The sequence below is a fragment of the Panthera pardus genome, unplaced genomic scaffold, assembly GCF_024362965.1.
Source record: "Panthera pardus isolate Hobbes unplaced genomic scaffold, ASM2436296v1 HiC_scaffold_27, whole genome shotgun sequence".
NCBI classification, from domain to species: Eukaryota; Metazoa; Chordata; class Mammalia; order Carnivora; family Felidae; genus Panthera; species Panthera pardus.
The window spans coordinates 65,451,587-65,473,999 of NW_026526843.1; positions in this window are offsets into that span (position 1 = coordinate 65,451,587).

The window sequence follows — 22,413 nt, forward strand, 5'->3', positions numbered from 1 at the left end:
CCTTACACATGCTAGAGAGGACACAGGAACTTAAGAAATAAATAAGGGAAAAACAGAAGGAAATTGAAGAACTGGAGGGAAAGCAAGGTTTCAGGAAAGAAGACATGGCTGAAGACATACTGGTGCTCACTGAGGGGCACAACTTTTGGGAGCATCAACAGCAGCTTCAGTTCAGGGATTTGTTGAGGGTGCTTTACTTGTTGAGTCATTTGTGAGGACAAGGGGTGAACCTTTTCTAAAAGGCAGGTTTTTGTAGTCATAAGGAACCTAGAGTGGACAGCAACAACAGCATCAACTGTGGCACAAAACAAAACCCTTAAGAGTGGTTGTTAAGCCAAGTGAGAATGGAGAAAAAAAAAAGATTACAACTGCCTCACCTCCACTCCCTCCCTCAAGGAGGACCTCGTAATATGATTGGCTCAGATCCTTTGAGCCATGTTTGCTAGTGTATTTGGGTTGGTCACTATGGGTTAAAAGATTATATACTGCAGATGGCTTTCTCTTTCGTGTTTTTCTGCCATTTGAGAAATTAAACCACTAAGCCAGAGTCTCCTGCATGACCAGCCATTTTGTTTTCTTGCCTCCTTCACTTGATATTTCAGGTACTTAATAATTCTTACCAATTCAGTGGTCAATTACTAATAAGATTGGGGCTTGGCAGGAAAAGGTGAAGCCAATTTTGGACCTTCAGCCTAAGTTATATACTAAAATCCAGCTTTTAATTTTTTTTTAATTTTTAATTCCAGTAATCATAAAGTAGTGTTTTAATTCCTATCTATCCTTGTCCCTTACATGTATGACTCTTTTGTGGCTCTTATCATAGGAGAGGTAATGAGGTTAAGTCAAAATATGACTATTCCTGAGTCCCTGTCCATAACACCAAATTACTATGATCAAAAACCTTACCCCAGCTTTTAACAGTCAGGACTTGTGGGATCAGGGCTTACAGGACTAGCCATATCCATTAGGATATGATCAAGTAACAGACTATAAATGAGGCAAAATGTGGCTAGTCCCTGGAAACACTGTCACTGATAAACTATTTTCTGATTTCTAATTAAAACGTTCTGTAGAACCTATTTCATCCTTAGTGCATTCATTTTATGACCATTTAGTATCTACCTCGAAAAGTCCCCACATCAGTGAAATATCCCTGTGGAAATGAAGTTAGCTTCTTATTGCTAAGCTGATCAATAGGGGATGGAGGAACAGAGTTGATTTCTCAGTAATGAAATAGCCTCTCTTTGCTATGTCTACTGTTTCTTGTGTCCTCTTCCTGGGGATATGATAGGTGATTTATTTCTTTATATAGGCTTTCTGTATTCCCAAATATTCTATAATGTCTCAAGAATCAGGAAATTAAAAAAAAAAACAGAAAATCCTATAAATTGAAGGGATTTAATTAGGAGAGAGAAAAAGATCTTTACCCATAATTCCAGTCTGATCTTAGAAATCAAAGCCATAGCTCTTGAGGGAGAGTTGTCAATATTGAAATGCTATAATTAAGAATGATACCCATCATAATAAATGACAAATAATACACTATTTGCATATTTCACATTTTTAGATCACCGTATTCCTAAATTGTTTTTTTATTTTTTGTAAAACAGTCAGTTGCTATCTCAACTATCTCTGAAAGAAAAAACTAATTATTAGATTTTTATCTTAGTATCCCTCAGTCTTGGTTGCCCTTTCCACAGGTGATGGGATTTAAAAAAAAGTTATCTTCAATTATCCTGTGTGCTCCTAAGGCAAAACATGGTCGTTAAAAGGTTGATGAAAGATCCCAGATACTGGTAGGGTAGAAGGCCCTGATAATGTCAGGGTGTAAAATAGGAATAATATCTTCCCATAACAGAGCAAGACTAAGTCATACTCTAAAAAGAGTTTTGACATCCAGGAGTAAAAGTTGAATTTGTTATTATCTGTTCTTATGAACATGGAGCAGACTACATCTTTAGCTGATATCAGAAAGAACAATGCTTAATCTAAGTTTGGAGGTCCTCGTTAATGTGGATAAAGAATCTGTTAGCCTTCATTGCATCCCTAGAAGATAGAGTCTCTGGGTGTATTCAGAATTCTTACACTGAGCTTTTGTTTTTCACCAAGGAAAGATGAAGCAGCCCTCACTCTCATCATTGAAGGTAAGAAGATCTCTCTGGTTTGCATGAGGGCCTGTGATATGGTCTTCCCTGTTTTTTTTAATTAACTTAACCAAATTTTTATGTCTATAGTTCAATGAGCATTGAGAAATATATACATACATCCATGTAACTTTCACCCCAATCAAGAAATAGAATATTTCTATCACTCTAAAATATTCCTTCATGCTTCTTATCCAACTCCCAGCCCCAGGAAGCCACCAATCTGTTTTCAGTCATAATTGGTTAGTTTTTTCTTTTCTAGAATTCTGATAAGTGCAATCATGCAGTATTTACTGTTTTGTGTCTGGATTTTTAAACTAAGCATGATTGTTTCAGATTCATCCATGTGGTGTTGTTTTTTTTTCCATCCAAGTTGTTATATGTATCAATATTTGTGCTTTGTAAGAAAAGGTTTGTTAGAGTATTATTTATATACGATGAAATAGATTAACTGTGATACATTCATTTGTTGGAATACCGTACAACAATAAAAAGGAATGAACTAGGAAGAGAGAGGATTTGCCAAGTTCCTCACTCCACCATTCTGAAATCCTAACTCTTTCCATTTCATTATTTTATATTGCTGTATATTTCATTTTTGTATGTGTATGGTTTGAGGTAGAGGTCATGGTTTGCTTTTTCCCCATACAGATATCCAGTTGTCCAGCACTATTTATTGAAAACACTATCAGCTCTCCATTAAATTTCCTTTGTATTTTTGTGAAAAATCAAATGAAAAAAAAACATTTGCAAATCACATATTTAATAAAGAATATGTAGATAACTTTTTAAACTCAACAGTGAGAAAACAAAGAACCCTATATTCTAATGTACAAGAGATTTAAATAGATACTTCACCAAAAAAGATATACAGTTGGCAAACACAAATGTAATGCCCCCGATTTCAAATCCGAGAGACCACCAAGGAGCTGATACCGATGCAAACGCACGAGGGTTTATTTGCAAGCTCAAGCTTGGGCCCAAGTATACCCAACACAGCGGAGCAGGGACTTGGATCCCTAGGATAAGAGGCGTAGCAGTTTTATAGGGGGCAGTGGCCAATGAGATTGTAACACACACAGAAAGTTGCAGTCATGTCAGTCCACACGCAGGTGGCCAATTGAATTACAATTTACCTTATAGTAACTGTTTGAACTAGCCTAGCACTCTGGTCAGAATTGGCGCACAAGTTTGGCGGCCAAAAGGCGGGGTTTAAGAATTGGCAAGCAAGTTTGGCGGGCAAAAGGCAGGGTTTACATTCTTTGGCAGTTAGGGGTTCCGCATTCCTATATGAGCCGGTTTCCAGTAAGGGTGTGCTCAGCGGCTTGACTAGGGTGGGGGAGTGTCTTAAGCAATAAGTAGGTCATGTGGGGGTTATACATGAGATGGTGGGTGTAGCACAAAATGGAGTTAGTCTTGCTCTGCTTGTCCAGGGGTAGGGGATTTTTGTTAAATACCTTGGGTCCCACACAAGAAAAGATGTTCTACATTACAAGCCATTAGTAAAATCTAAATTAAGACCACAGAGGGGCACCTAGGTGGCTTAGACGGCTAAGTGTCCAACTCTTGATTTTGGCTCCAGTCATGATGTCACAGTTTGTGAGTTTGAGCCCCACATCGGGCTCTGGGCTGACAGTGCATGGAGCCTGCTTGGTATTCTGTCTCCCTCTCTCTCTCTGCCCCTCCCCGGCTTATTCTGTCTATCTCTGTCAAAATAAATAAAAATAAACTTAAAAATGATTACATAAAATGTACAAATGACTATAAGGCACATGTAAACATTAATCAGTTATCAGAGATACAAATAAAATTCACTACATATATACCAGGTGGCTAAAATAAAAAAAAATATATTTATAATGTTGAATGCTGGTAAGAATGCAGAGAATATTGATAAATGTTAAATGCTGGTGAGGATGCATCAACTTAACATCTCTCCTATATTGGTGATGGGAATGTAAAATGGTACAGCCACTTTGGAAAATATTCTGAAAGTTTTGTAAAGTATTAAACAGAGATTACTTCCAGAATGGAAGCATGAAATTTTACATGATCCCTCTTCTCAGCAAAACAACCATAACTGGTGAAAATTACTTAAAAAAACCAACCATTTAAAGTCTCTGGAAATTTTTCTAAGGGTATAGCAAATGAAGAGAGATTTATTCGAGAAAACTTACTAAATCTTGGTAAAAGCAGTGAGAATCTAAGCTCAGTGACATAAGCTCCATTGTGGGCAAGTAAATCCAAGAATATGGGTTTTCTTCCCAAGAGGGGAAGGTAACTAGCATTTCTCATTTCCCCCATATTCATATTGCAGCTCTATTACAACCAAACATGGTTGAGAGGATGGGGCTTCTTTCCCGCAACAAGACTTAACTAATAGTAGAAGCTCTAACCTAGGTGTGGCAGGCCAAAAACACTTGTCCCCCATCACCCTCACCCCAGCTGACTTATAGGATATTTTCCAAAGCAAGAGAGGCAAGGCACTCTCTACTTATAAAGCAAGTGTGCCACTCTGATACAGGCCACTGTTCCCAACCTTAGCTCTGGGGCAGTGACACAGAGAATTTGTTCAAGGAAAGCCATAAGAATAGCGAACTCTGAAACTCTCCCAAAGGGAACTGCCTTTATTTGGAACACAGTGTGGTTAAGTTCAAGCCAACGGGTGCTCTTGAAACACTTGAGATTTTTGTAGTAAGCAACTAAGAGGCTAGCAGCTTCATAAGAACATACTAAACTAACTATAGGCCAATTTATTAGAGAGACTGAGGGAAAGTGACAGCTAAGAAAAGCCCTCTTGGAGTCAGAGCAAAACTCAAAAGCTGGCCTCAAAAACTACCTCTGCAAAGGGGTCCAAGTCTAATTGGATCAGACTGAAGAGCAATTTATGCCACAGGGCATTGTTGAAAAGAGTAGAGCAATTAGCCAGCAATTATGGTGCCTAACAGTTCTCAGTGCTACCAACAAAGACAGACAGCTTAACAGAAATCAGGGAAAGAGACAAAAAGAGCTCTTCAAAAACCACTGTCATTTCAGAGTGAATGCTTACATGCCTAAAACTGTGCCTTCTGAGGAATGACATGAGGTCTGCACATTACAGGGGAAATAGACTTTACTAAAATATAGTGCATTTATATCACTAAACAAACAAAAAAAACAGACAAAAAATACTAACAATAAACCCTGGGAGATGGAGGATCAGTAGAGTTGCTATACTATCTAAAATATCCAGCTTAAAATATAATTATATATTATAAATTTAAAAAGCAGGCAAGTTTAACTTATACACAAGAAAAGAAGCAGAAACCAAAACTGCCAGTGAGAGGGGCTTGGTGTTAGATTTGGGACACAAAGATTGCAGATTTACTATTATTTATTGTCAAATTTGTTTCTATACAACACCCAGTGCTCATCCCAACAGGTGCCCTCCTTAATACCCAACACCCACCCTCCCCTCCTTCCCACCCCCCATCAACCCTCAGATTGTTCTCAGTTTTTAAGAGTCTCTTATGTTTTGGCTCCCTCCCTAGCCTTTTTTTTTCCTTCCCCTCCCCCATGGGTTTCTGTTAAGTTTCTCAGGATCCACATAAGAATGAAAACATGGTATCTGTCTTTCTCTGTATGAGTTATTTCACTTAGCATAACACTCTCCAGTTCCATCCATGTTGCTACAAAAGGCCATATTTCATTCTTTCTCATTGCAAAGTAGTATTCCATTGTGTATATAAACCACAATTTCTTTATCCATTCATCAGTTGATGGACATTTAGGCTCTTTCTATTTAGGCTATTGTTGAAAGTGCTGCCATAAACATTGGGGTACAAGTGCCCCTATGCATCAGCACTCCTATATCCATTGGGTAAATTCCTAGCAGTGCTATTGCTGGGTCATAGGGTAGGTCTATTTTTAATTTTTTGAGGAATCTCCACACTGTTTTCCAGAGTGGCAGCACCAGTTTGCATCCCCACCAACAGTGCAAGAGGGTTCCTGTTTCTCCACATCCTCTCCAGCATCTATAGTCTCCTGATTTGTTCATTTTAGCCACTCTGACTGGCGTGAAGTGGTATCTGAGTGTGGTTGCAGATTTACTATTACAATAAATATGTTCCAAGAACTAGAGGAATTAGTATCCAAAATATATAAAGAACTTATAAAACTCGACACCCAAAAACTGAATAATCCAATTTAAAAATGGGCAGAGGACATGAATAAATATTTTTTCCAAAGAAGACATCCAGATGGCCAACAGACACAGGAAAAGATGTGCAATATCACTCATCATCAGGGAAATACAAATCAAAACTATAATGAGATATCACCTCACACCTGTCAGAATGGCTAAAATGTACAACACAAGAAACAACAGGTGTTTGTGAGGATGCAGAGAAAGGGGAACCCTTCTGCACTGTTGGTAGGAATGTAAACTTGTGTGTAGCCACTATGGAAAACAGTATGGAGAACAGTATGGAGGTTCCTCGAAAAGTTAAAAATAGAACTACCCTATGATCCAGTAATTGCACTAATAGGTATGTGCCCAAAGAATACAAAAATACTAATTTGAAGGAATACATGTGCCCTGATGTTTATGCAGCATTATCAACAATAGCCAAATTATGGAAAGATCCCAAATATCCATGGATTGCTATATAGATAAAGATGTGTGTGTGTATATGTACATATATACATACATACATATATACATACATATACATACATGCATATATATGTATGTATATGTGTGTATGTATATATATATATATATGTGTGTGTGTGTGTGTGTGTGTGTGTGTGTGTTACATACAGTGAAATATTACACAGCCATCAAAAGAATGAAACCTTGCCATTTGCAATGACATGGCTGGAGTTAGAAGAGTATTATGCTAAGTGAAATAAGTCAGTCAAAGAAAGACAAATATCATATGATTTCACTCATATGTGGAATTTAAGAAACAAAACAAATGAGCAAAGAGACAAAAAAAGAGATAGATGCAAATCAAGAAACAGACTCTTAAATATAGAGAGCAAACAGAGGGTTACAGGAAGGGAGGTGTGTGGGAGGATGAGCAAAATAGGTGATGGGGATTAAGGAGTGCACTTGTGATGAGCACCAGGTGCTGTATAGAAGTGTTGAATCACTAAATTGTACACCTAAAATTGATATTACCCTGTATGTGAACTAACTGGACTTCAAATAAAATTTTTTTTTAAAAAGCTAGACAAAACCTCGCTTAATGAATTAAAGGAAAGAATGATGACAATGTCTCAATAAAAAGAAAAATCAATACAAAGAGAAATCATTTTTAAAAATCAAAATTCTGGATTTTAAAAGTACAATAATAAAAATGAAAAATTCACTAGAGAGGCTCTAGTAGATTTGAAAGAGAATATATTTAACTGGCAGAGGAAAGAATTTGTGAACTTGAAGATAGATTAATAGAGATTATGCAATCTTAAGAATAAAGAGAGAAAAGAATACAGAAATGTAAATACAGCTTCAGGGACGTGTACAACAACATTAAGTGTGCCAACATATGAATGAGAGAGAAAAGCAGCATAAAAAATATTCAAAAATAATGGAGAACAGAGGGATGATATATTCAAAATGCTGAAAGAAAAAAAATCCTGTCAATCAAAAATTGTATATCCAGCAAATCTATCTTGTAAGAATGAGGCAAAATGAAGACATTTCCAAATAAGCAGAAACAAAGAATAAGTAGTTAGCAGATCTGCTGTACAAGAAATATTAAAGGAAGATCTTCAGGTTGGCAGCAAGTGACCTCAGACAAAACTAACTGGTCTAAAATCTCCTGTGAATATATATACAGATATCCTCAACCAAAAACTAGCAATCTGAATCCAGCAATATATAGAAAGGGTTATATACCACAACCAAACAGGATTTAGCCCAAGAATGCAAGTTTGTTTTATTTACTTTTAAATAATTTACATTTATTTATTTTTGAGAGACAGAGAGAGAGCACAAGTGGGGGAGGGGTAGAGAGAGAATGAGATACAGAATTCGAAGCAGGCTCCAGGCTCTGAGCTGTCAGCACAGAACCTGATGCGGGGCTTGAACTCACAAACCATGAGATCTTGACCTGAGCTGAAGTTGGATGCTTAACTGACCGACCCACCCAGGTGCCCCAAGTTTGTTTTAAATATAAAAATTAGTTGGGGCACCTGGGTATTTTGGTCAGTTGAGTATCTGACTCTTGATTTCAGCTCAGGTTATGATCCCAGGGTTGTTGGATTGAACCCCACACTGGGCTCTGTGATGAGTGTGGACCCTACTTGAGATTCATTCTCTCTCTCTCTCCCTCTCTCTCTCTCTGTCTCTCTCTCTCTCTCTCCCTCTGCCCCTCTCCACCACTCATGCTCTCTCTAAAAAAAATTGAAAATTATATATAAAAATTAGTCAATGTAATACACCATATTAATATATTAATTTATTAATAGAAAAAGGACAAAAACTACATGATCCATTCAAGGGATGTTGAAGGGTGCCCGGGTGGCTCAGTCGGTTGGGCATCTGACTTCGGCTCAGGTCATGACAGCTCAGAGCCTGGAGCTCAGGTCTATGCTGACAGCTTAGAGCCTGGAGCCTGCTTTGGATACTGTGCCTCCCTCTCTGCCCCTCCCCCGCTCGTTCCCTCTCTCTCTCAGAAATAAATTAACATTAAAAATTTTAAAAAGAGAGATGTTGAAAAGCATTTGACAAAATCTAATACCCTTTCATGATAAAAACACTCAACTCATTAAAAATGGAAGGGAGATTCCTCAGTATGATAGAGAATATCTACAAAAAAAACCCATAAGTATCATCATATGTAATAGTGAAAAAATGAAAGCTGTCCTCCTAAGGTCAAGAACAAGACAAAGATGTCCCTCTCATCACCTCTATACAGCACTACAAAGTTCTATCCAGGGATATTTGGCAAGAAAATGAAATAAAAGACACGTAGATTTAAAAGGAAGAAGTAAAACTAATCCTGTTTGCAAATGACGCAATTTGTATATAGTAAATACTAAAGAATTTTCAAAAAACTACTAGAGCTAATAAATGTGTTTAGCAGCATTATAGGATTCAAGATTAATATACAAAAACCATTGTACTTGTCTACATATAAAACAAACAATCTGAAAATGAAATTAAGAAAATTCCTGTTACAATACTATTAAAATGAATAAAATACTTAGGAATAAATTTATACAAAAAATGCAAGATTTATATAATGAAAACTACAAAATGTTGTGGAAAGAAATTAAAGAAGATCTAAATGTAGAAAGATGTCCAATGTTCCTGGATGAAAACACTTAAAAATATTAAGATGGCAATGCTTCCCAAGTTGAACTACATATTCAACACAATCCCCATCAAAATCCCAGACTGTTTCTTTGCAGAAATTTACAGCTTGATCCTAAAATGCATGTAGATAGTCAAGAGATTCAGAACACCCAAATTAATCTTGAAAAAAAGAACAAAACAGAAAGACTCACACTTCCTAATTTCTTTTTTTTTTTTTTTTTTTAATATATGAAATTTACTGTCAAATTGGTTTCCATACAACACCCAGTGCTCATCCCAAAAGGTGCCCTCCTCAATACCCATCACCCACCCTGCCCTCCCTCCCACCCCCCATCAACCCTCAGTTTGTTCTCAGTTTTTAACAGTCTCTAATGCTTTGGCTCTCTCCCACTCTAACCTCTTTTTTTTTTTTTTCCTTCCCCTCCCCCATGGGTTTCTGTTATGTTTCTCAGGATCCACATAAGAGTGAAACCATATGGTATCTGTCTTTCTCTGTATGGCTTATTTCACTTAGCATCACACTCTCCAGTTCCATCCATGTTGCTACAAAAGGCCATATTTCATTTTTTCTCATTGCCACGTAGTATTCCATTGTGTATATAAACCACAATTTCTTTATCCATTCATCAGTTGATGGACATTTAGGCTCTTTCCATAATTTGGCTATTGTTGAGAGTGCCGCTATAAACATTGGGGTACAGGTGCCCCTATGCATCAGCACTCCTGTATCCCTTGGATAAATTCCTAGCAGTGCTATTGCTGGGTCATAGGGTAGGTCTATTTTTAATTTTCTGAGGAACCTCCACACTGCTTTCCAGAGCGGCTGCACCAATTTGCATTCCCACCAACAGTGCAAGAGGGTTCCTGTTTCTCCACATCCTCTCCAGCATCTATAGTCTCCTGATTTCTTCATTTTGGTCACTCTGACTGGCGTGAGGTGGTATCTGAGTGTGGTTTTGATTTGTATTTCCCTGATAAGGAGCGACGTTGAACATCTTTTCATGTGCCTGTTGGCCATCCGGATGTCTTCTTTAGAGAAGTGTCTATTCATGTTTTCTGCCCATTTCTTCACTGGGTTATTTGTTTTTCGGGTGTGGAGTTTGATGAGCTCTTTATAGATTTTGGATACTAGCCCTTTGTCCGATGTGTCATTTGCAAATATCTTTTCCCATTCCGTTGGTTGCCTTTTAGTTATGTTGGTTGTTTCCTTTGCTGTGCAGAAGCTTTTTATCTTCATAAGGTCCCAGTAATTCACTTTTGCTTTTAATTCCCTTGCCTTTGGGGATGTGCCGAGTAAGAGATTGCTACGGCTGAGGTCAGAGAGGTCTTTTCCTGCTTTCTCCTCTAAGGTTTTGATGGTTTCCTGTCTCACATTCAGGTCCTTTATCCATTTTGAGTTTATTTTTGTGAATGGTGTGAGAAAGTGGTCTAGTTTCAACCTTCTGCATGTTGCTGTCCAGTTCTCCCAGCACCATTTGTTAAAGAGACTGTCTTTTTTCCATTGGATGTTCTTTCCTGCTTTGTCAAAGATGAGTTGGCCATACGTTTGTGGGTCTAGTTCTGGGGTTTCTATTCTATTCCATTGGTCTATGTGTCTGTTTTTATGCCAATACCATGCTGTCTTGATGATGACAGCTTTGTAGTAGAGGCTAAAGTCTGGGATTGTGATGCCTCCTGCTTTGGTCTTCTTCTTCAAAATTACTTTGGCTATTCGGGGCCTTTTATGGTTCCATATGAATTTTAGGATTGCTTGTTCTAGTTTCGAGAAGAATGCTGGTGCAATTTTGATTGGGATTGCATTGAATGTGTAGATAGCTTTGGGTAGTATTGACATTTTGACAATATTTATTCTTCCAATCCATGAGCAGGGAATGTCTTTCCATTTCTTTATATCTTCTTCAATTACCTGCATAAGCTTTCTATAGTTTTCAGCATACAGATCTTTTACATCTTTGGTTAGATTTATTCCTAGGTATTTTATGCTTCTTGGTGCAATTGTGAATGGGATCAGTTTCTTCATTTGTCTTTCTGTTGCTTCGTTGTTAGTGTATAAGAATGCAACTGATTTCTGCACATTGATTTTGTATCCTGCAACTTTGCTGAATTCATGTATCAGTTCTAGCAGACTTTTGGTGGAGTCTATCGGATTTTCCATGTATAATATCATGTCATCTGCAAAAAGCGAAAGCTTGACTTCATCTTTGCCAATTTTGATGCCTTTGATTTCCTTTTGTTGTCTGATTGCTGATGCTAGAACTTCCAGCACTATATTAAACAGCAGCGGTGACAGTGGGCATCCCTGTCGTGTTCCTGATCTCAGGGAAAAAGCTCTCAGTTTTTCCCCGTTGAGGATGATGTTAGCTGTGGGCTTTTCATAAATGGCCTTTATGATCTTTAAGTATGTTCCTTCTATCCCGACTTTCTCAAGGGTTTTTATTAAGAAAGGGTGCTGGATTTTGTCAAAGGCCTTTTCTACATCGATTGACAGGATCATATGGTTCTTCTCTTTTTTTTTGTTAATGTGATGTATCACGTTGATCGATTTGCGAATGTTGAACCAGCCCTGCATCCCAGGAATGAATCCCACTTGATCATGGTGAATAATTCTTTTTATATGCTGTTGAATTCGATTTGCTAGTATCTTATTAAGAATTTTTGCATCCATATTCATCAGGGATATTGGCCTGTAGTTCTCTTTTTTTACTGGGTCTCTGTCTGGTTTAGGAATCAAAGTAATACTGGCTTCATAGAATGAGTCTGGAAGTTTTCCTTCCCTTTCTATTTCTTGGAATAGCTTGAGAAGGATAGGTATTATCTCTGCTTTAAATGTCTGGTAGAACTCCCCTGGGAAGCCATCTGGTCCTGGACTCTTATTTGTTGGGAGATTTTTGATAACCGATTCAATTTCTTCGCTGGTTATGGGTCTGTTCAAGCTTTCTATTTCCTCCTGATTGAGTTTTGGAAGAGTGTGGGTGTTTAGAAATTTGTCCATTTCTTCCAGGTTGTCCAATTTGCTGGCATATAATTTTTCATAGTATTCCCTGATAATTGTTTGTATCTCTGAGGGATTGGTTGTAATCATTCCATTTTCATTCATGATTTTATCTATTTGGGTCATCTCCCTTTTCTTTTTGAGAAGCCTGGCTAGAGGTTTGTCAATTTTGTTTATTTTTTCAAAAAACCAACTCTTGGTTTCGTTGATCTGCTCTACAGTTTTTTTAGATTCTATATTGTTTATTTCTGCTCTGATCTTTATGATTTCTCTTCTTCTGCTGGGTTTAGGCTGCCTTTGCTGTTCTGCTTCTATTTCCTTTAGGTGTGCTGTTAGATTTTGTATTTGGGATTTTTCTTGTTTCTTGAGATAGGCCTGGATTGCAATGTATTTTCCTCTCAGGACTGCCTTCGCTGCATCCCAAAGCGTTTGGATTGTTGTATTTTCATTTTCGTTTGTTTCCATATATGTTTTAATTTCTTCTCTAATTGCCTGGTTGACCCACTCATTCGTTAGTAGGGTGTTCTTTAACCTCCATGCTTTTGGAGGTTTTCCAGACTTTTTCCTGTGGTTGATTTCAAGCTTCATAGCATTGTGGTCTGAAAGTATGCATGGTATAATTTCAATTCTTGTAAACTTATGAAGGGCTGTTTTGTGACCCAGTATATGATCTATCTTGGAGAATGTTCCATGTGCACTCGAGAAGAAAGTATATTCTGTTGCTTTGGGATGCAGAGTTCTAAATATATCTGTCAAGTCCATCTGATCCAATGTATCATTCAGGGCCCTTGTTTCTTTATTGACTGTGTGTCTAGATGATCTATCCATTTCTGTAAGTGGGGTGTTAAAGTCCCCTGCAATGACCACATTCTTATCAATAAGGTTGCTTATGTTTATGAGTAATTGTTTTATATATCTGGGGGCTCGGGTATTTGGCGCATAGACATTTATAATAGTTAGCTCTTCCTGGTGGATAGACCCTGTGATTATTATATAATGCCCTTCTTCATCTCTTGTTACAGCCTTTAATTTAAAGTCTAGTTTGTCTGATATAAGTATGGCTACTCCAGCTTTCTTTTGGCTTCCAGGAGCATGATAAATAGTTCTCCATCCCCTCACTCTCAATCTAAAGGTGTCCTCAGATCTAAAATGAGTCTCTTGTAGACAGCAAATAGATGGGTCTTGTTTTTTTATCCATTCTGATACCCTATGTCTTTTAGTTGGCGCATTTAATCCATTTACATTCAGTGTTATTATAGAAAGATATGGGTTTAGAGTCATTGTGATGTCTGTATGTTTTATGCTTGTAGTGATGTCTCTGGTACTTTGTCTCACAGGATCCCCCTTAGGATCTCTTGTAGGGCTGGTTTCGTGGTGACAAATTCCTTCAGTTTTTGTTTGTTTGGGAAGACCTTTATCTCTCCTTCTATTCTAAATGACAGACTTGCTGGATAAAGGATTCTCGGCTGCATATTTTTTCTGTTTAGCACACTGTAGATATCGTGCCAAGCCTTTCTGGCCTGCCAAGTTTCAAAGGAGAGATCAGTCCCGAGTCTTATAGGTCTCCCTTTATATGTGAGGGCACGTTTATCCCTTGCTGCTTTCAGAATTTTCTCTTTATCCTTGTATTTTGCCAGTTTCACTATGATATGTCGTGCAGAAGATCGATTCAAGTTACGTCTGAAGGGAGTTCTCTGTGCCTCTTGGATTTCAATGCCTTTTTCCTTCCCCAGTTCAGGGAAGTTCTCAGCTATAATTTGTTCAACTACCCCTTCAGCACCCTTCCCTCTCTCTTCCTCCTCTGGGATACCAATTATGCGTATATTATTTTTTTTTAGTGTATCACTTAGTTCTCTAATTTTCCCCTCATACTCCTGGATTTTTTTATCTCTCTTTCTTTCAGCTTCCTCTTTCTCCATAACTTTATCTTCTAGTTCACCTATTCTCTCCTCTGCCTCTTCAAGCCGAGCCATCGTGGATTCCATTTTGTTTTGCAATTCGTTTAAAGCGTTTTTCAACTCCTCGTGACTGTTCCTTAGTCCCTCGATCTTTGTGGCAAGAGATTCTCTGCTGTCCTGTATACTGTTTTCAAGCCCAGCGATTAATTTTATGACTATTATTCTAAATTCACTTTCTGTTATATTATTTAAATCCTTTTTGATCAGTTCATTAGCTGTTGTTATTTCCTGGAGATTCTTCTGAGGGGAATTCTTCCGTTTGGTCATTTTGGAGAGTCCCTGGCGTGGTGAGGACCTGCAGGGCACTTCCCCTGTGCTGTGGTGTATAACTGGAGTTAGTGGGCGGGGCCGCAGTCCGACCCGATGTCTGCCCCCAGCCCACTGCTGGGGCCACAGTCAGACTGGTGTGTGCCTTCTCTTCCCCTCTCCTAGGGGTGGGATTCACTGTGGGGTGGCGTGTCCCGTCTGGGCTACTTGCACACTGCCAGGCTTGTGTTGCTGGGGATCTGGCGTATTAGCTGGGGTGGGTAGGCAAGGTGCACGGGGGCTGGAGGGGCAGGCTTAGCTCGCTTCTCCTTAGGTGATCCACTTCAGGAGGAGCCCTGTGGCAGCGGGAGGGAGTCAGATCCGCTGCCGGAGGTTTGGCTCCGCAGAAGCACAGAGTTGGGTGTTTGCGCGGAGCGAGCAAGTTCCCTGGCAGGAACTGGTTCCCTTTGGGATTTTGGCTGGGGGATGGGCGGGGGAGATGGCGCTGGCGCCTTTGTTCCCCGCCAAGCTGAGCTCTGTCGTCCGGGGGCTCAGCAGCTCTCCCTCCCTTTGTCCTCCAGCCTTCCCGCTTTCCGAGCAGAGCTGTTAACTTCTGACCTCCCAGACGCTAAGTCGCGCTTGCTGTCGGAACACAGTCTGTCCGGCCCCTCCGCTTTTGCCAGCCAGACTCGGGGGCTCTGCTTGGCCGGCGAGCCGCCCCTCCGCCCCGGCTCCCTCCCGCCAGTCCGTGGAGCGCGCACCGCCTCGCCGCCCTTCCTACCCTCTTCCGTGGGCCTCTAGTCTGCGCTTGACTCCGGAGACTCCCTTCTGCTAATCCTCTGGCGGTTTTCTGGGTTCTTTAGGCAGGTGTAGGTGGAATCTAAGTGATCGGCAGGACGCGCTGTGAGCCCCGCGTCCTCCTACGCCGCCATCTTCCGGAACCCCCCACACTTCCTAATTTCAAAACTTGCTACAAAGCTACAGTAGTGTAATCAAGATAGTGTGGTCCTAGCATACAGGTAAACATATAGATCAATGGCATAGAATTCAATATCCACATAAAAACCTTCAAATTTATGGTCAGTTGATTTTTGACAAGAGGAGCAGTAGAATTCAATGGGGAAAATATGTCTTTTCAACAAATAAACTGGGACCATTAGATGTCCACATGCAAAAGAATAAAGTTACATCCTTTCCTCAGATCATACACAGAATAAATGCAAAATGTATGAAATACCTAGATTTAAGAACTAAAATCATAAAGCCCTTAGAAGAAAATATAGAAGTAAATCTTTATGGCCTTGAGTTTGACAAAAGTTTCTTAGGTATGATACCAAAAACACAGACAACAAAAGACAGAATAGATAAGTGGCACTTCAAAATGAAAAAGTTTTGTGCTTCAGGGATGCCTGGGTGGCTCAGTCAGTTGAGCAGCTGACTGTGGCTCAGGTCATGATCTCACGGTTCCCGAATTCAAGCCCCATATCAGTCTCTCTGCTGTCAGCACAGAGCCTGCTTCAGAACCTCTGCCCCCCTCCTCTACCCACCCCTGCTTGGGCTCTCTTCTCCCTCTGAAAAATAAATAAACATTTTTAAAAAACTTGTGCTTCCAAGGACACTTTTTAGAATATGAAAAAACAACCCAGGTAATGGGATAAAATATTTGCAAATCATATATCTGATGAGGAGCTGTACCCAGAATGTATAAAGGAACTCATAAATCAACAATAAAATGATAAGTAACTCAGTTAAAAAACAGGAAAATAATCTGAATAGATATTTCCTCAAAGAATATAAATACCTAATAAGCATGTGAAAAGATGTTCAACATCTTAGTTTTCAGGGAACTGCTAATGAAAACCACAAAGATACCACTTCCTACTGGAATGACTGTAATAAAAAAGATGAACAATTACATGTGTTGGTGAGGATGTATAGAAATGTGAAACCTCAGGGGTGCCTGGGTGGCTCAGTTGGTTAAGCATCTGACTTCAGCTCAGGTCATGATCTCACGGTCTGTGGGTTCGAGGCCCACGTCAGACTCTGTGCTGACAGCTCAGAGCCTGCTTCAGAGTCTGTGTGTCTCTCTCTCTGCCCTTCCCCTGCTCACGCTCTATCTCTGTCTCTGTCTCTCTCTCTCTCAAAAATAAATAAACATTTAAAAAAATTTTAATAAAAAAAAGAAATGTGAAACTTCACAACATTGCTGGTGGGAATGTAAAATGATGTGGCCACTTGGAAAAACAAGTTGTTAGTTCCTCAAAAAGTAAAACATAGAAGTACCATATGACCCAGCAATTCCAAGAGAAACTAAAACATATGCCTACACAAAAATCTGTAGACAATGTATCTGGCAGCATTATTGACAATTGCGAAAAAAGTGAAAACAAGTAAATTGTCTATCAGTTGATGCATGGATATAAAATATGTAGTATCGCTATACCATAGACTATTGTTCAGCCATAAAAATGAATAAAGTGCTGATATACACTACAAAATGGATGGACCTCCAAAACATTATGCTAAGTGAGAGAATTCAGTCACAAAAGACCACATTTGATTCCACTTATATTAAATGAAAGAGCAAATCCATGAAGACAGAAAGCAGATTAATGATTGCCTTGGGCCGGTGAAAGAGAATGGTGAACAAGTAGGATGGAACATGCTAATTAGTATGGTGTTTCTTATTAGGGTGAAGGAAAATGTTCTAAAATTAGTGTTGATGGCTCTACAACTTTGTGAATATACTAAAAACTAGTGAATATTTTAAAAGGGATTATTTTAGGGTATGTGAATTGTATTTTAAGCTGTTATAAACACCCATACACAATGAGATATCAATTATGGTAGGCTAAATAATGCACCCTGCCCCCAAGATGCCTACTTTCTAAACCTTGAAACTTGAGAATATATTACCTTACCTTGTAAAAGGGGCTTTTCAAATGTGATCAAGTTAAGGACCTTGAGTTCAGGAGATGATCCTGGATTATTTGTAAGGGTTCAACATAATCACCATGCTCTTTTAAAGAGAGATGCTTAAGTATTGGAGTTGAAAAAAAAAATATGTGACAACAGAAGCAAAAGATGTGCTTTGAAGATGGAGGAAGAAGAGGCTATACATGACTCAAGGAATGTAAGTGGCCTCCAGAAGATGGAAAAAGCAAGGGAATGGAGTTCCCTTGCAGCCTCCAGAAGGAATACAATCTTGCTGACACATTGATTTTAGTCCCATAAGACTCATTTCAACCTTCTGACTTCCAAAACTATAAGATAATAAATTTGTGTTGTTTCGATCTATTAAATTCATGGTAATTTGTACAGCAGCAATACAAAACTAATATACCGTCTCACATCCAATAGATAAGTAAATGGCCAGACAAAATTGTTAACCATACTAAATGTTGGTGAGAATGTGGAACAACTAGAAATTTCATATGTTTCTGATGGGGATGTAAACTGGTATAATCACTTTGGAGACAGTGGTAATTTCTTATAAAACATAAAACACATCTACCATATGATCCAGCCATTTCACTCCTACGTGTTTTACCTAACAGAACTGAAAACATAATTCCATACAAAGAATATACATGAATATTCATAGCAGTGTTATTAACAACAGCTAAAAATTAAAGACAACCCAAATGTCCATTAACAGATATGTGGGTAAACAAAATGTGCTATATCTATACAATGGAATACTATTTAGGAATGAAAAGGAACAAACTATTTATAAACACTACCACATGGATAAATCTCAGAATAATTCTGCTAAGTAAACAAGCCAGGAAAAAGTGGCACTTGGTGTTTGATTACATAAAACTCTCAAAGAAAGAGAAATGCCATATGATTTCACTCATATGTTGAATTTAAGAAACAAAACAAATGAACAAACAAGGAAAAAAAGACAAAAAAAACACCCCAGACTCTTAAATGCAGAGAACAATCTGGTGGTTTCCAGAGGGGAGGTAGGTGGGTAGAGGGGCAAAATAAAGGGGATCAAGAGTACACTTATCTTGATGAGCACTGGATGATGTATGGAATTGTTAGATCATTATACTGTATACCTGAAACTAATAGACCACTGTATGTTAATTATACTTCAATATTAAAAAGTACTATAAAGAAACTCTTAAAAATATAAAATAATGTAAAATTGTGACAGTGGTTACCTATAGACAGAGGATGGGAGTGGGGTTTCAGAAGTGGTGAGGATTGGGAGGGAGGAATTAAAATGTGCAATGTGGAAATTTTGAGGGGATGGATATATTCATCATCTTGATTTTGGGACTTCACGGTGATATACATATGTCAAAACTTATAAAAATTTACATATGTGTACTAATCATTGGGTTCATCATTTCTCAACAAAGTACTTTTTCAAAAACTACATAAAGTAAAATGATAAATATAACATAGCTCTGTCTCTTAACCATTTCGGGTATTGTGAGAATAATCTGTTTTTTATCTTGTGCCCAATGAGCAATTAGACATATCACAGTAACTGCTTCTGTGTGTGTTACCTCTTTCTCTTCCTCTCAATATTTAGTTCTGTTTTAAGTTCAGCCTTATGTTTCTCATGTTGGGCTCCAGTTTCCCTAGGAAGAATTCTTTGTTTTTCTGAATTCAGTGTGGAAATGAGTGTTGCGAAAAGCTTCTCAGTAATACTCTATTGACTTAATAATTCATTACTTTAACGCCCCCCTTTTTATTTCTTTGTTTTAAACTTTTAATTTTGGTAAAATACACATAACATAAAATTTCCCATATTAACCATTTTAGAACGTAGAGGTCAGTGACATTAACTACATTTACATTGTCATGCAACCATCACCACCATCCACCTCCAGAACTTTTTCATCTTGCAAAACTGAAACACTATACCCATTTTTTTAACCATTATTTGAAAGGTTATATTTTTAAATTGTAAATAAGACATTTTTTAAATATAATTTATTGTCAAATTGAACACTACACCCATTGAACAGCAACTCCATTTCTCTTCCCCACAGCTCATTCTACTCTAGATATCTCAAATAAGTGGAATCATACAGGATTTGTCTTTTTGTGACTTAGCACAAGGTTTCACTTATCACAACGTTTTCAAAGTTCTTCTATGTTGTGATGTATCTCAGAATTTCCTTCCTTTTTAAGGTTGAATAACATTCCATTGTACATATATACCACGTTTTGTAATGGCACTTTAAAAATTCCAATCATTGCAAATAATGGAGCTATGAATTTTTAGATGTTTTGACCCTGGACCCCAACACAGTGCCAAAAAATAAAGTAGTTCTATCTCACTTAGAGATGGTTGAAATCGAGCCCCAGTTTAGAGATGGCTAAAACATTAGTTAGACAAGGAGAAGGTGGGTTTCCAAATTGGTCTAGGAATCTTCCATTTTTCCTAAAAATTAGTGGAAAATACTATTTGATGAGACTAACTTGCCACTTGAACAGAAAGTACACAGTTAATCAGGCTTCTTCTTGGCTAGGAATGATACCAACAACTGACCAGAAAGTATGTTCTCCTTGGCAATGCACACAGCTCAAGAGGGATGCCCAAGGATGAAACACCTGCTAAGTCAGCTAGCTCAGCCAACTCAATCCTGGGGACAAATGACTGATCATACAGCAAGATCATCCTCACTGCTATTTGGGTTCCAGTCATCGTGGAGTTATTTCTAGAGAGTGTATTGTAATCCCTGGGAAAGTGAATGGGTTAACTGCTGAAATGTCAGCAATGTTTTGGTCTCAAGGCAGTCGAACACGATAGCGCTATGAGATCCAGAGCCCCATGATCTCCCTGGAGCCAGTTAAGGAACAGATAGACCCACTGTAATTGCCTAGCAGTCCTTGAAACTGCACATCTTCCTGCATGCTTTCATGTAAACACTAGATGTGTGTTTGGTCTGTCTGGAGGCTCTTTGTGTATTCCTCACATGCTTTAACAATCTTTGATGCTTATACCTGGCGAACATGAAATAAAGACTATGTGCAGTTTGCTGCTGCTGCTGTTTCACTGGCAGACGCAGCCCTGCATGTCCACTCAGTCTAAGTGTCTGAGAACTTTTTCTTCAGTGCGTGGCTACAAGTCATAGTACACCTGTAGCATGGATAATACCATTACAAAGCTCATGTCCATTGCCACCGGGATCTTTAACTCCAGGTCTACTTGGAAGTTGCAGCCAGGAAACCATGGTAGGAGACATAATAGCAGACATTAGAGGATATAGGGAACATGGGTGCTAGAATTGAATGCAAGAGAAGCTTTAGTCTTTCTAGTTCATGCAGAGTCCTATCTCTTTTGCTTCTACTTGGAAAAATTGTACTTTTAGGAGAAGCCTAGAACTCTGAATGTCATTAGTACCTGGGTTGATAGAGCCTAGTCCTGTCATGATTTAGGATTCACCAAACAAATGCTTTTCCTTTTTCATTTCCCCATAATTGCCATTGTCCCCAGGACATGCCTTTAATGCATATACAGCAGCCTAATGAATGCTTCTAAAATTGTTTTGTATCATATGAATAAAAATAAAACTAAGTCCCTAAATAAGGTTATATTAAAAAGTGGACAATAGATGGATTAGGGAACTAAAAGTGAATGGTAACACTACAGCTTTAATAGAGGAAAATATTTTCAAAATACATTTGTGACCTGGAGATAGAGGATGGAATGGGGAAAGAACTCCTTAAACAAAATTCTAGAAGTCAAACCATAAAGCAAATCTTTGATGAATTCAAATATTTTAATATTACAGACTTCTATTTGACATAAAACACCATGGGCAAAACTAATAGGAAGATGATAAAATTAGAGAAAATATTTTCAATGTCTGAAACCAACGAAGAATGCCTAAACTCTGGCAAATCAACAACAAAAAAATCAGCAACTCCAGTCGAAAAATAGGCAAATGCTATTTAAAAGCAATGTGCATACAAGCAAACCCAAAAGATTAATAAGCATATGTAGAGATGCTCAAACTGATCCATAATCAGAGAAATGTAAATTTGGAAAATCAATGAAATATCACTTTGTACTTATTAAACTAATAAAAATTAGGGAGCAGGGTCATGCCAAGTGCTGGTAGAATGTAGATTTATATATGCAGGTGAATGTAGATTTGTGGGGCACCTGGATGGCTCAGTTGGTTGAGCATTTGCCTTCAGCTTGGGTCATGATCTTGCAATTTGTGAGTTTGAGCCCCATGTCGTGCTCTGCGCTGACAGCTCAGAGCCTGCTTGGGGTTCTCTCTCTCTCTCTCTCTCTGCCCCTCCCTCACTCGTGCTCTCTCTCTCAAAAATAAAGAAACATTAAAAAAAGGAATGTAGATTTGTGCCATCATTCTGAACTAACTGGAAGCAATTAATTGCTCATACCTCAGCAATTTTTTCTTGAACCAATATCCCCTCAAAATTCCTACATGGGTTCAGGCAGGGCTACTTATAGCAGCATGATTTGTGGTGGGGGGAGTTGGAGATGCTAGGAGAGTAATGCAGCAGGAACAAAAACCAATGGGGTAGATATGCACATAACAACATGGATGGAGCTTTTAAATACAGTGCTGAGGGGGAAATGAGATATATGACATAATTCCATTTACATACAGGTAAAAATATGTATATAAGATAATAGATGTTTTACAAGAATACCTATAAGTTAAAAGATACACACAAATCATGTTAGCACAGTTACATATGGAGAATGGAGAAGTGAAATGGGAGTCCTATACAGGAATGAAAAACAATAAAACAAGAAATGGGCAT